Source organism: Calonectris borealis, chromosome 1 (assembly GCF_964195595.1).
Source record: "Calonectris borealis chromosome 1, bCalBor7.hap1.2, whole genome shotgun sequence".
In the NCBI taxonomy this organism is placed as follows: Eukaryota; Metazoa; Chordata; class Aves; order Procellariiformes; family Procellariidae; genus Calonectris; species Calonectris borealis.
Window position 1 is genome coordinate 2,657,616 of NC_134312.1, and position 14,474 is coordinate 2,672,089.

At 40.7% G+C, this 14,474-nt stretch overlaps 1 protein-coding gene across 16 annotated transcripts in view; it reads right to left on the bottom strand.

The window, feature by feature from the left end:
- The window catches only part of EXOC4 (exocyst complex component 4), a 404,931-nt gene that overhangs the window by 272,995 nt on the left and 117,462 nt on the right, over positions 1–14,474 (bottom strand). The gene's annotated exons all lie outside the window — the stretch shown is intronic.

Below are 14,474 nucleotides of genomic sequence, written 5' to 3' on the forward strand. Positions count from 1 at the left end.
TCTACGGTTGTACCCCCAACAGACAACTGATTTCCTACAATCCGAGAAGTAACTGGCAGGTGCATTGTCCAACACCATTGTAAAACCAACAGCTCTCTGCTCAGAACATTTCCAACGTAACCTACCAGAACAGTGAAAAAAATGATATCAGCTGGGACTAATCTGCATTTCATTTACTCCAGTGGGTAAGGAGGGAAATTCATTCATTCACTCCTTCTGTGACTTAACAATATGTGATTTCCTGGATCTATTAAATTGAGAGTCAACAGTCAACATTAAAAAAACCCCAACACAATCAATTGTGGTTTTCACCTAAAGCTGATTCTGTGTAGCCCTGAGAGATCAGCTTCCTGTTACTAAACCAGCTAACAAATACTCTTTTCTAGTAACAAAAAGGCAGTAAACCAAGTGTCTCCTGGATAAATTAGACTAACTAAACTTTAAGATCGCTTTTAAGGTGGTAGGGATTGTGATATTATAGCATACAATCAAGGAACGCAAAAACCTAAAAGAAGTTTTCAACTAAAATCTCCAACTTCTCTTTTCTTTGGTCTTCTAGTAGAGGATTCACAGTGCTCTCAGAATACCTCTAGCTAATCTAAATATTTAACAAAGCAAGGTGTGTAATTAAGTTTTTCCAGCTTTGCACTCTGCTTCTCTACTTATAAGAAGACCGAGAACTACATCTGCACCAGGGTGACCTGAAATTTCTAAAATCGCATCAAGATCATACCCAGGCTGTATACATAAGATGTCACACAAATCTTAAACGTGGGCTCCTCAATACTTCTTTCACCTGGTCCTCTGGCAGGACCTAGCTGGCACTCTCAAAGTTGATTACTGAATAGCCAGACCAAGTCCACCGAAGCCACTAATTGCCTCGGTGTGATGTTACCCATGGCCATCACAAGCAGCCAGTTCAAATCCTGAAATGCAACACTTGGGTACTGTTAGCAAGCAAGTGCTGAGAAGCCTTGAGTTAAAAGCCTTACATACATTAAAGCATGTCTCGGTGGTACGGCTAAGGGAGCACGGTACTGCACAGCCCTTCTCACGACAGCACAACACAACTGAAGGATGTGTACAAAATAACAGAAGATGATGCGTTCCCAACTGGCCACGTGCAGTTTTCACTTCCATGCAAGCCTGAGACTTGACCGAGTCCATGCGGCAGTCTGAGAGCAACTTCTTGCTGTGATTTTTTCTTTTTAAATGTGTCAGTTAATCCAGACTCCATGTGAAATTCAAAATAAATAGCAGTTCTCTTACCATATCCTAGGCTTTTCAGGACCGTGTAAAAGCAGTGCTTTCTGTACTCTTCTAACCATGAAATTATAAAGCTTTGTCGTTAAAGTAGGTAACCATAACTATATCAACAAGGGTCCAAAATAGATACATTTGTGTAAAAGGCAGCACATCATGGGAACAGCACACATCTTGGAGGTACTTCAAGGACACCATCATTTACTGGAAATAAGTAAGAGAAAAAAAAGACTTGCAGGATAAATAACAAGTAAATAACTCCATACTAGAAGAGCTGGTATAGCAGCCAGGCCTAAGTAGCAGATATTTATGAGACTTTGGTCTAAAGAATGGCAACATGGAAACTGGATGTAAAGGAAGAGTTCTTACATGAGTGCAAAGACAAGTAGCTGGCATGAAAGATACAGTATTAAACCAGGAGAACATAATATTCAAACTAATCACTTTTTTATCACTTCTGCCTGAGGAGAACATATATAAACTCTGTGATAAAGTAAAAGAAGAGGTATCGGAAATGGCACCTTGGGAAAGATGTCGAAGGCCGCACCTACCACGCTCCCCAACTGCTTCCATCTCCTTGAGCAGACCAGACAGGATTGTCTCCATATGCTACAAAGTCTTTCACTTTAATGCCTTGCTGCATATACAGACCAAACTCTACCCAGGACAGCACATAAAATTTTAAACAGTCAATCACCAACTATGCTACAACTATATATATTAGCAGATATTACCTACTCTGCAATGTGTCTTAGATGTTCAGACTACTTAAAATCATTTTTCAATGTAACAACAAGTTTTCTGTGCAAGGACTCTAGTTTTCCAGAGCAGTAAAAGCAGTCGCAGAGAAGGACACAATTCAGAGATCTGGCAATCCTCCACCTACTTTTTGTAGCATCTTTTGACTGGGAATAGGGCATCTGCTCTTCTACCTGTCAGACAAGAGATGCTGTATTTTTTTCCTTCCTCAAGCAGATGTATCTCTCTATTTCAGATCTCTATGCCCACTCAACAGGAGAAAATAAAATTATTCTCCCCTTTTTTCTTTGTAGTTGTAGCACCTGAAATAGGATAAGTGCCTTTTGTCATACAAAGGTAAAGGCCAAGCTACAGTGGGCGACTTTTTGTTAAATTCCTAAATTGGATCCTCTACTTACAAAAATGGTCTTAAAAATAAAACCTTTAGCTAGACAAATGATTCTTACCTGCAGGATACCAAATGAAATTAAGGTGCACAGATGGCACAGCACCATTTACACATCGCCCAGTATCTCAGGTTATTCCTGCCCCAAACTCCACATGTCACTGCAAACACAAAGCCCCTTGGTCTGAAGCTGAATAGTTCAGACACGCAAATGTATGAACCGGTCATTATTTCTGGATGAAAAACGTGGGCTCCAAAAAAGGATCAAGTAACTGATGATTATTAATAAGAAAGAATATAGAGCATTTAACTATAACACAAACCAAGATAAGCCCTACAGCAATTATATAAACTTTTATAAATGAAATTAGTTCCTAAAACAAGCGGGGAAAAATAGCTATAAATATTTTCAGTAAAAACCACCCCTGGCTTTTATCTTTAATACACTATTCTATATTCCAAACAAGCTCTACGAGAATATACTGGTAGTAAGGCACTATATAATTACAGACACAATATAACAGTAGAGATAAGTGCTCAATCTGGTATGGTTAATGTAATAATGCCAAACTGGTCTATTGAAACTGAAAATTATAGCCTGACATCTGTGTTTGTAACAGTAACGCAACTGGGTATTCAGACACAGCACACCTCCTTATCGCGCCGCTAAACAAACACTTGACTTCCTTCAGTTATCAAGTAAGCTGACAAAGTAAGGAAAGGCCTTCTGTCGAGCTTTTTTTCCCCCCAGATACGTGAAATACCCAACACAGCACCGAACTCATCAATTAGGGATAACAGACATGTATTAACACCACCAGAATTCTCAGATATTTACGTGGAAACGTATCTCGCAATACATCATCTCCTCTTTATATACACATGCGCCAGCTATTACCACTAATAGAGTCCTAAGCGCTTCTCTTCCAGGGAACTAATCGGAAGGCAAAAGGTTGCAAGAAATACATTGGTATCCAGATTCTGAGGTGAAGGTTGCATTTAGAAGTATCTAATGCTTGATGGAGGTATTTAAAAGACACGTAGAAGTTGCACTTAGGGACATGGTTTAGTGGTGGAGTTGGCAGTGCTGGGTTAATGGTTGATGATCTTAAGGGTCTTTTCGATTCTATGATTCTATGATTTAAGTCAGAGAGGGAAATAATATAAGAAGTCACTGCTGGTGAATCATTTAATTTTTGCTTTCTGCACCACAATGCTTCACTTACAAATTAATTCACAAGATAAAAAAATAAATATAGAAGCAATGCACGGAATGACACAGCCCGTTACGCCATCAACAGAAGACTCTTTCCTATACGACGTGCAATAGCTTTACGTTGCAGACTCATTTAGGTATCAGAGGATTTTTCCTCCCTCTTTCCCTCTCTCCTCAATACCAATAAATCTCACAATCAAGAAATTTATCTTCTGCGTAAAAACCCTGATCCTCCAAAAAAACTGCTTTAGGTGCTTTAATATTAAGAACACAGACATCAAAACCAAGCTTCAGGCACAATTTCATATCCAATACAGAGACTCTTGATTAGGTTTCTCAAGACACGCTCTAGTATGAGCACGATTTCAGCACACCCAAAGCCTGCTGGAAGATGTTTCGGAAGAGGCACTTTCCACAGACACTATGTCCAGTTTTACCGTGTTAACATGACCATGTGCCCAACGAAGGGACACCCGAACGACCCAAGGGCACAGCATGTTTCTTGGCTGGGACATTTAGATTACAAGACTGAGCACTGTCTTTTCTAACTCAATCTAGCATACTCATTTTTCCAGCTGTAAAATTCCCCATTTGCCCAATATTTTAACAGCGTGGATTTTACAAATGCTTCCGATGCTACCCAAGTACTTCTCTATTTTAGGATTCTGCAAGGTCACCGAGAAACTGCCTGGTCCTCTTGGGGTGAAATACTGAACACACATAAAAAATAGGGACATTTCCAGATGAAGTGGGTTTTGATTGCTTTTTGCACAGTAATTATCTTTAAAATGTAGTAACGCCCTTCTGAGTACACATAGCACAAAAACTATTTAACATCGTGGCCCCTGAACTATTACAGACTTTAGATTTCACCAAATATTTTGTGCAAATAACTTTCAGCCAACTCTAAGTAAATCCTCCCATTTCCACAGTAGCTAAAAAAGGCACTAGCGCTTATTTCCCACGGCTGGCAACTGACCCCAAGCATCATGATATCGTACAACCACACGCTGGGCACGTGCTTCTTCCTTATTTAACCTGGGGTCATGCCAAATTGGCATCTTACCTTGCTGAGGGAAAAGCACTGAGTGTGCTATAAACCAATTATTACTGGAATTATAGCTTTTTCACATAATATCAACGTATCTCCCATTATGTACGAAATACATAGTTAGAGTCTAGGGAAGAGGCCATTTGAAATCACTTACATATTCATTAAGCAGACAAAGAAAGTGCCATTTGTTACATTCGTTCACACATTTCTACATGCCATTGAGGTACAGTGAATACAGTGCTTATGCAAGGGATCTCATCCAATAACTACTGGTGACAATTAAGTCAAACACAACCACATGATCAGTGCAATTAAAATTCCCAAAGAGGCGCACAGATGCACTCTAAGCCCCTAATCGCTTAGAATATTTTTGATATTATGTAAAAGAATCCAGCTACTGAGCATCAAGTCTTTGCTATTATACTATTAAGTAATTACAATGAAATATGAAAACACTAATGAGATCTTCAGCGAGTATTTGCTGTACCCAATATTTAGAGGAAAAAGAATCAGTCTGGGTTTCTCCAGCAAACTTGGAACAGCCTCCTTCAAGCAGCTGCAGAAGTTTTATATGGAGAAAACACATAGAAAAATCTGGTTTCAACAACTTCTCCGCCTTTGTAGTGACTACATGGCTCAAAAGACTGGCAATGGAAGCGTGAAAATTTGGGAAATCTATATACAGAGCATGAATTTAAATTCAGACCCTGGTGCGCACATACATGTGAGGAACTGCAAATGCCACTTTGAACATGGAGCTTGGTTACCCTCCCTCTACCGTTTCTTCATGAAATTAGATATAAATATGGCATATTAGTAACTAAAAAGAGTGACCAACCTTTGCTCTGTGTATAATCAAATGATGAATTCTTGGGAAGAAAGCTTCACATGCACACTCCTCTCCCAAAACGAGCCAATTGATCTGATCCTGATCACCACTGGAGAAGCAAAACCCAAGGATCCTGTGACAGTATGAGGCATTTGCTGAAACTGTGAACCCACTGACGAAAACGGACCCTTGTCATAAGCAAAAAGGGGGTCTCCTAATTTTAGGAGGAGACTGGGTAGGAACTAGAGAGAGAAAGTATCCACAGAAGAGCAGCCACCTCAGGAGACCAGTCCTGGGACTCCTGAAAAGTCCTAACACTCCAAACACTGCAGGGAAAAGTGAGGCAAAGAAATGTCTCTTGTCTTGCCTGAAAGCTTATTTTTTTGTGACAGTTAACATGAAAAGAACAGACTTTAAAGCCTTCTGAAGCACCTTTCTTCCTGCTTCAACCACCCCATATCCTTGCAGAAGCAGCTTGCAAGCTCAGATCACTCAAGTATCTACAACTCCAGTGAAAGGACAGCAAAACTACTAGCAAATTCATAGGGTTCAGAAGTAACCTTTGAGGCCTTCACCTCTGTATAATGAAACGGCCTTGCCCAGGACATGTCCCAAAGAGCTGGCACAGATGACCACAAGGGTCACCCCACGGAGCCTGCGCACATCACGCTATCATTATCTGGCCAGAGAGATACTGGGGTACAGTTTGAGGGGAAGGTGCAGTTTTCTCAGCACAAAGTTGTTCATTGAATCGTTTTTCCATGAATGCATCCAAGTTCAGATCTTTGAGTTGAATTGGACAAAACAAGCTCCTATTAAAGATGTATCCAACATGCACACCATGTCCTTCCACGACTTCTTGTCGGACGGACCTTGTAATAGAACGAAAACAATGAGGCTCCTCTCCTATACTCCCACCACCTCATCTCTCTAGTCACTTGAAAGAACATGGGCACAACGGGGAAGACAGAAAGCAGAATTTCTCCACTCCAATCCAAAAGCAATGAGGTTCATTTGCATTTGGTGCACTGGCCAGGTCCTTACAGGTGATGCTGGCCTTGATCTGGTGAGCTGCTATGAAAAGACCAAACAACAAGAAGTGAAATGGGGAGGGTACAAGAGGCCAGATCTTCAGTCAATCGACAGCAGAACAGGGACATTTCTACACGAATTATAGGTGCCAGGTCTCTGCACTGTAACATGTGTACAAGCAGCAGTCAACCTCCTAACCCAAACCGTTCGCTGCGATACACGCAGGCAGCCATGAATGGACAATTCCATTCAAGCTCCAAAAAACAACAAAAAAAAGCCAGAAGGTTAGAGATTTAAAAACCGATTGACAAGAGGCTTCAAAGCTCTGGTGCTTCTCATGGCCATTCCCTTTCTCCATCTCCAGCCTCCACGAAAATACCCTTTTCCCTATCCATCTACTCACATTATTATTGGATGCAAAACCTTCTTCTATGATACCCTCCTCACCTGAAAAATACCCCTATTTCTATCTTCTGATAACAAAATATTCTAATATCGTACATGATATATTAAGAAAAAACTTCAACAACAATTTATGCACTTAGCCCAAAGAGCCCTTCAGAAAGTGTTAGCCTTTGTATCTTTAGAACTCTAAATCACATCACTTTATTGATTAAAGTTACATCTTTATTCTACACAAGGGAATCACCTTCTCAACACACATTTATCTCTCTAGAAAAGGCAGGGTATAATGGATGTATGAAAGCTGTTGCCATTTTTTTTTTGCAATAATTTCTGATATACCATACACAAAAAGATATACACAGATATACAAAAGATAGCGACACCACACCTTCAATTCATATGTTGGACAAAATGAATAGCAGCTAACATAAAACCGAATGTGTAATATTTTAATCCTTTAATTAGGTAAGAATTACTTTCTTCCCAACAGTTCTTCCTTATTAGGAAAAACTCAAGACATCTACAGATCCTCCAACTGTTATTCAAACTCTAAGCCACAAAAGTCTTTCAAGCATCTGGCGTGTTTTACGCTCCGTGGCAGTTTCGTTAGCTTCGAATTGAATGATTTATTACCATATAACCTAAGCCTCTGACGAGATTATGCTGCCAATTTGTGCCTTCTTTGCGAAGAGAGATCTCCTCGAACCCAGGCTTTGGACTGAACGTGGTGAATCTCAATTAAAGGGTGACCTTTACAAGACAAGGGAAATGTTAATTCATGCTCACCTAAATGGCTTTAACCCTACTTGAAAGCGGGGCTTTCTAAAGCTGCCCACTACTCTGTCACTGTAAAGTTTCATTTCAACATTATCAAGATAAAAAACTCTTCAGTGTAAAAAAAATGTATATATCCATCCATCAAAGCCAAAGGAGAAAATCCAAGTGCTAATATAGCTGTCCCTGGTGCATTTTTTATGCTACTTGAAAAACAATGGATTCGCATTTTTAAGGGACTTTAAATATAGATTAGAGGCATTAGAATGACAGGGCCAGAGATTAAACACTTCTTTACCCACTGAACAGGTACAAGACAAGGCAAGAGCAACAGCTACCGCCTCCGCACTCACCCTTAAGCTATGCTTTGTAATTTGCCATACCCTGTGATACCTAACTGCTTTCTGGAGATGTCTCAGCTTGGAGGGTGTAGAATTTGCAGAAAAGGCAAGAAGGCAGTTCACTCTCCATAGACAATTCTGTTTGACTTTTTTTTTTTTAAAATTAGGATTAGCTTCTCTATCAAACAGTAGAAACAAAAGCAATGTTTCAGCAATGTATTTACCGTCTTGATAATTAAGTTGAAAGGTGAAAACAAAGAAATTACAGACAAGGAAACAGGAATTTCACCCACTTTAAAGAATGGATCTGGACAAACTTCAGTACGAAAAGAAGCAAGAACTTGCTGAAAAATCCAAATGTCAGCAAGATTTCAACATAAAACATAAGCACCTAAGAGCGTCTTAGGATTCTACACCATTTAACAGGCCAGATTAAAAAAAAATAAAAAAAAAAAAATATAATGCCATCATAGCAATTTCAAAGTAAAGGAATCATTCTAGAAAGTATATATATTGTATAAATCTCTTTCAAAAAGTATGTATCCTCCTGAAGGATACGTATTGCAGTTTTGGCTAACCTGGCCACAAAAGGTCCCAAAAGAACAGGATTAACTGGCTAACCTTTGCCAGGTCGAATACTGAGCCAGTTAATTGTATTCAGCTAATCCACATTCCCACTGGATTTTTTTTTTTTTCATTTTACAGCCTAACTCTATAGTGTTGCTTAGTACTTAGCAACTGCCAAACCCCGATTCAAATGGCTGTAAACTATTATCATTAACAAGAACAGAAGGTAAACGTAAGAATCTAAACCTAGGGTACCAAAGGCACACGGGAATGCCCTGGCAGCAAACAAAAACCCAATACGGAAGCAACCTAAAATCATTCCTTAAACTAGACACGGAAATGGCTCTGCAGTAAATAATGTCCTAAGGAAAGCCAGAGCTCAAAAATAGGATTTTGGCTTCAGATGATTAGAATTTTAGAAGAGACAACGGCAGTACTATCCACTTAATAACCTGCGGACCCTTTTTCACTCTTTCAGGTTGTTGCAGCCCACTTCCACCAGTGCAGCAGTGAATATTCCTCAAAGCAGAGTAGATTGTCAGAAACCAGACCTGCTCATACCAAACTGAGAGAATCCTGATCCTAAACAGCAAGACAGAACGGTTTTAAGTAAATGGTTTACTACTGAACTTTACACAAAAGCACAAATTCCAGGAGAGTGTGAAGCGCTCATACGGAGAGAAAGGAAGAGCATATTATTTCAGATCACAGTAAGAAGAGTACCTGTTCAACTGTATCATAGTTATTTTATTGCTGGCTATACTGATGAAATGTTTCCACTGTCCTTCAGAAAAGCAAAGCGTGATTTATCTGTTCCAGCCTGGGACACATCTTATGCACTGACATCGCGCAGTCCGCTGCCTGGTGCGGACTAGCCCAGAAAGCTGTGCTTTGGATGATACAAGGGAAAAAGGAGAGAAGATGCTCTCCAATTCAGATAAGTCACATTACAGAGATGCGCTTCCTTTTATTCGCCCCTGAATTTAGATCACTTAATGTTCACTTAGGTTAAGTTACATCCCATTAGAAACTTAACATATGAAAACATACAGACTGATTTTAATGGATATCAGGACTTGAACATCTCACTGAATCAAGCTGAGATGGCTCAAGTACCTCCAAAAGCCCAATCCTCCTGAAAAAAAACTTCAGGAATTGATACAAAACAGGATATTATCATTCACAGGCACAAACATTTCCCATCTATTCTGTTTTAATCTGCATAATATGAGATAATTCCACAATGTCTTTGTAAATTCACCACAAAGCCCTCAAATTCTTTAGTAATCCAAAACTCAAAGCTGAAAAGAAGCTGTAAGTAAGTACCTTGAAAATCAATGACTGCTTTCCAAACAAGGCACTGGGACACGGCGAGTCCCAGAAAACCTGGGAGTCTCTCTGCCCAGAACTGTAACAACACAACACAAACCAGTCCCGGTCAGAGCAGCCTCCCAGCAATATTAATAAGACTGAAATATCCATTTGCGGGAGTATTTTATAAAATGAGTACTTTTTCAGCGTGCTTCCTCATATCAACAGGGGAATGAAGCTTAGCACTAGAAGGATAGTCGTGAAGACAGATAATCCAAGCTGATGACAGAACTCATAACCGATTCCATCACCGTTGATTTTCAGTCTTTATTTGAGAAGCTCCTCTACTGATACAACACCTTGATGCCCTGGTATTTTTGTTTTTCTTATTGAAGAAAGGACCATACGGCATTTGACAATCTGCGTTGTAGATTACTAGAGGTCCTTGGGCGCTGAACTGAGGAGAACGATGTATGGGGTCAAAGACTAAAGCAAGAAGAGCTTGAAATCAAGAGCGAGGACTTATTTAGAAGCCCTGAACAGAGACCCAAAACCGAATACCGAAATACTGTCATGGTCGAAGGTTGGAGTGCATTGCAAGGTTGGAGTGCATGTGCCTCCACATCAGGGAGCAAAGCACAACGAGGTGCGCTGCCAGGCTTGTGTAAGGTCCAACCTGTGAAGATAAATTGAAGATGCGAGCTAAGCGTGAGCTTCCTTCATAACGTGACTGCTGCTGAAAAGGATGCAATAGCTGCGGGCACTGCCAGGTAAGACCCAGGACCAAGAATGTGGCTAGCGTGGCTGCTAACAGCAATTAACTTCTCAGTATTTGCTTTCATGAACAATTTTGCTCAAAAATAAGTAGCAATAAAAAGAATTGTATGATCATTTTAAAAAGCAGACGGATGACGGCTGATTTCCTGCTCTTTTGCAGAGATGTTAACTGGCACTCTCTGAACTTGCAGTAGTCAGCAAATATCGACCGGCTATCAAAAGTGACTCGTACTGCCTTCGCCTGCTCAAAGTCCCCGACACAAGCCAAAGAAGAGATTTCACAGACCGAGCCTGACTTTCAACACCTTACATCTCCCTGAGAAGTGAGAAGAATTAAGTGGGAGATATAAACCCCCTCCAAACACTTAAGTGTTCTCTAGAAGCGACAGAGATGCCCTGCTTCTTTTTCAAGACCCTGGCGGCTGGCCAAGCAGTAATATACAGCCTCAGACACCAGCAATGCATCAAAAAAAAATTGTTTAAAAAAAACACACGGGCCACATACTCGCTTAAAGGAACTGAGACAGAGTGATCTGTCGATTAAAATGATTGCCTCCTTCCCCTGGATACAAATATTTTGAATATTAAAAAAAAAAAACCACTGCAGGAGTCTCAAAACACATCGATCGGAAAAGGTGGACTAACCCCACAAAAGCAATGAAAACCTGTTGCTGTAAACCAAACGCGAAGCGTGCTCTCACTAAGGCCAGGACGAGGAAAGCTCTTTGCACAGCAAAGAGGACACTAATAAAGCAAAGGCTCTCTCCTGCTTCCATTTTTAGGTGTCTCCCTCCTCTTTTTGCCTCCCTCTGAATTCGCCGTAGTTTTAATAACAATCTCAGAGGCAAAATTAAGAAACAAATTATTTTCTTACACATAATCCCCCTTTTGCTGTCAAGTGCCTGACCCCAGTTTGATAATCTCATTTCCTGAGAATCAAAATGCTGGAAATTTAAGCTTCCTAGAGTGTTAATTGCGGCCTTGCTCCATTGCTAATCAAAAAATTGGATGTTTTGCATGAAAATGTTGCTCTAATTAATTCTCAGCCATAAAGCGCCCCAGTTTTAATAACCCCTTCTTGATTGGATAGCCTTTGAAGAGACAGCACAGCTAATCCGCTAAACCAGAAAAAACACACGCAGAGGAAATAATAAGTGGGCTTACAAGGTCTGAACGAGATGATTGCATTAATACTGTCAAACCACAAAAAAGCGATTCTCTCCCCTCTCCTCCCCTCCCCAAGCTCAAAGCAAACTGTGATCCTGCGCATCACGGGGAGACAAAAGCAGCTGCGTGACAGGAGGTTCATAACATCAAATCGTCTCCCCCTCCTCAGCATAACCAACTTGCTGATTCTTCAACTGGTTATTCCCCATCCTTTTCTAAAGGATATTTTTAACTGGGACGGTCCACTTGTCACAACATCTCCTTCAACCAGACAAGAATTACATTGCTTCCCCCCCTCCTCATTGTCTCTGACTGACAACATATTATCATACATATCTCTAAAAGGTGCTGAACCGAATTTCCATTATCCAAAGTGTCAAGATTCGTTTTTGTCACCGGCGAACACAGCTGCCTCGCTCCAGCAGCCCTTTGGTGAATCCAAATGGAACAAGGCACCTACAAATAACTGCATTTTCCCCAGACCTGGCCTTACATTGTGCCCTTGTCATATCAGATACCATTTGCCTCCGCTGCTATTTCTTGGCGTCAAAATCTTAATTAGCAGAGTTTCTCTTTGATTTCCTTAATTACTTAAAACCTTATGGTAAGCAATTTTCAGGCTTGGACCGAGAATAGATGAACAGCATACTGGCGAGTAACCCAATCCATTCCCTAAACTTAAATTTGTATCACAGCGATGTTCAGGGCTTTCCATTTATCACCTGGCCAACAAGAAAAAAATCCTCAGAGTTTCTACTTACAAGAAATAAGGTTAAAAAAAATATCCAGTATCTATTGTCTCATTACAACAGACAGCCCGATTTGCCATCCTTTGCCAGAGCTGGACATGATACACCTTTAGTTTTGTAGCCCTCCTACTAATTCACTGGGACCACGCTTGATCATTTAATCTTGCAGAAATTGGGTAATTCTGAGCACCAACAGTTATGCCTGAGCCATTCAGTCAAGGTCCAAACTTCTAGTGTCACCCACTGCAACCCAGGAGACGAACACATGGCCGATATTAAGAGACATTCAAATAAGAAAGATAATGCTGCACACGGTAGCTGGCAAAAAAGAAATCTTATACATGATATATATAGCTGAATTACTGGCCAACTTTGAGATATTTGAGTGTTGCATATTTAGAATCCACAAGAGACTCTTGCATCAGATTTTCATTTTGGAGTTTAAAAATTAAATTTATATAATGCTCTGCTACTCCCACCAAGAGAAAAGTAACTATGCAAGAGTCCTGGGTATTGAAAATCACCTCTGACAAACTAAACCTTAAGAAAAATGAAGCAAAGGGAACTTACACAAATTTTTTAAGAAGTTAAAAAAGTGTACTGCATCACAGGGATGTTCTGGACTGAAAATGCTCGAATAATTTCATAAAGAAATACAGAATTTTTGCTGTTTCAGTTCAGCACACAAAGCGTGCCCAGTAGTTGGGGGAACGCCGCTTTAGGGAATGAATTTCTTTCTTTGTTCTATTAAGGACTTTCTCTGTGAAGTCACTTAACTTTTTTCTGCCTTGCTCGTACAACAAGCACTGCCCTACCTTCCAGTGACAATAAGAGCAGAAACTCATCTGCAAGATGCCCAAGTAGTAGGATCAGAGAGGACACATTTTTTTTAAAAAAAAAAAACAAACAAAACCCCAAAACAAATGAAAAGAATAAACCCAAAGGCACAATGACAACAGAAGAATATTTTCAATCCTCTTACACAGCACAAAAGCACTTGTAGGCAGTGACTCCTCAAGGGGCAGCATCTCCGGAGCTCCCACCGCCAGGCAGGGCGGCGTACACACGGCTGGGCACAGCAGCGACCGCGGGGCTGCAGAGCCACCTCCTGCAACGCACGTCCAGAGTGCCCAAGGCACCATTTATATGAATATACATTAATACCATAACATATACAGACTTAAATCAGTGTGATCTAACAAAAGACTGAAACGTGACTCTGGGATTCTGACCCTAATTCTGCTCCCATCGTCCTTCCCAGGACGATTCATTGCGTACTGCAGCTCACGCAGCTACAATCCACATAAAATCCTACTCCGCAAAGACACTGAGAAGTTTAATTAATGCTGAAGTGCACTGAGCTTCCAGGGTGAAACAAATAACAAGCCCAAATTTTAAGAGGTGCTGAGCAGCTGTGGAGTCCATTAACATCCATGGGAACAACAGCTGCTCGGGAGCACTTAACATTTCATCCTTAAAAACGGCCCAGATGTACGACACCAGCAAAGCTGACCTTGATATGAACTACCAGGGCCTGCACACGCACAGGTAACGGAGAAGCCGGATGCTATTTTCCATGCTGATCAGCACCCTCGAGGCTCTTCAGATTTTCACAGCGTATAAAAACGTCTTTTCCCATTTCTGCTGATAAACTGAAGTGAGGCCACCGTTACCATGAGCACAATGTACATGAATTCCCTATGGCCACAGGACTCTGCAACAATACCCCCTGTATCTAGAAGGAACCTATAACCGACACCACCCTTGACAAAGTAATACGGTGCTAGAAATTATCAGCCAACAGCGAGCAGCACGGTGCACGGCCGCTGGCGAGACATCTCGTGC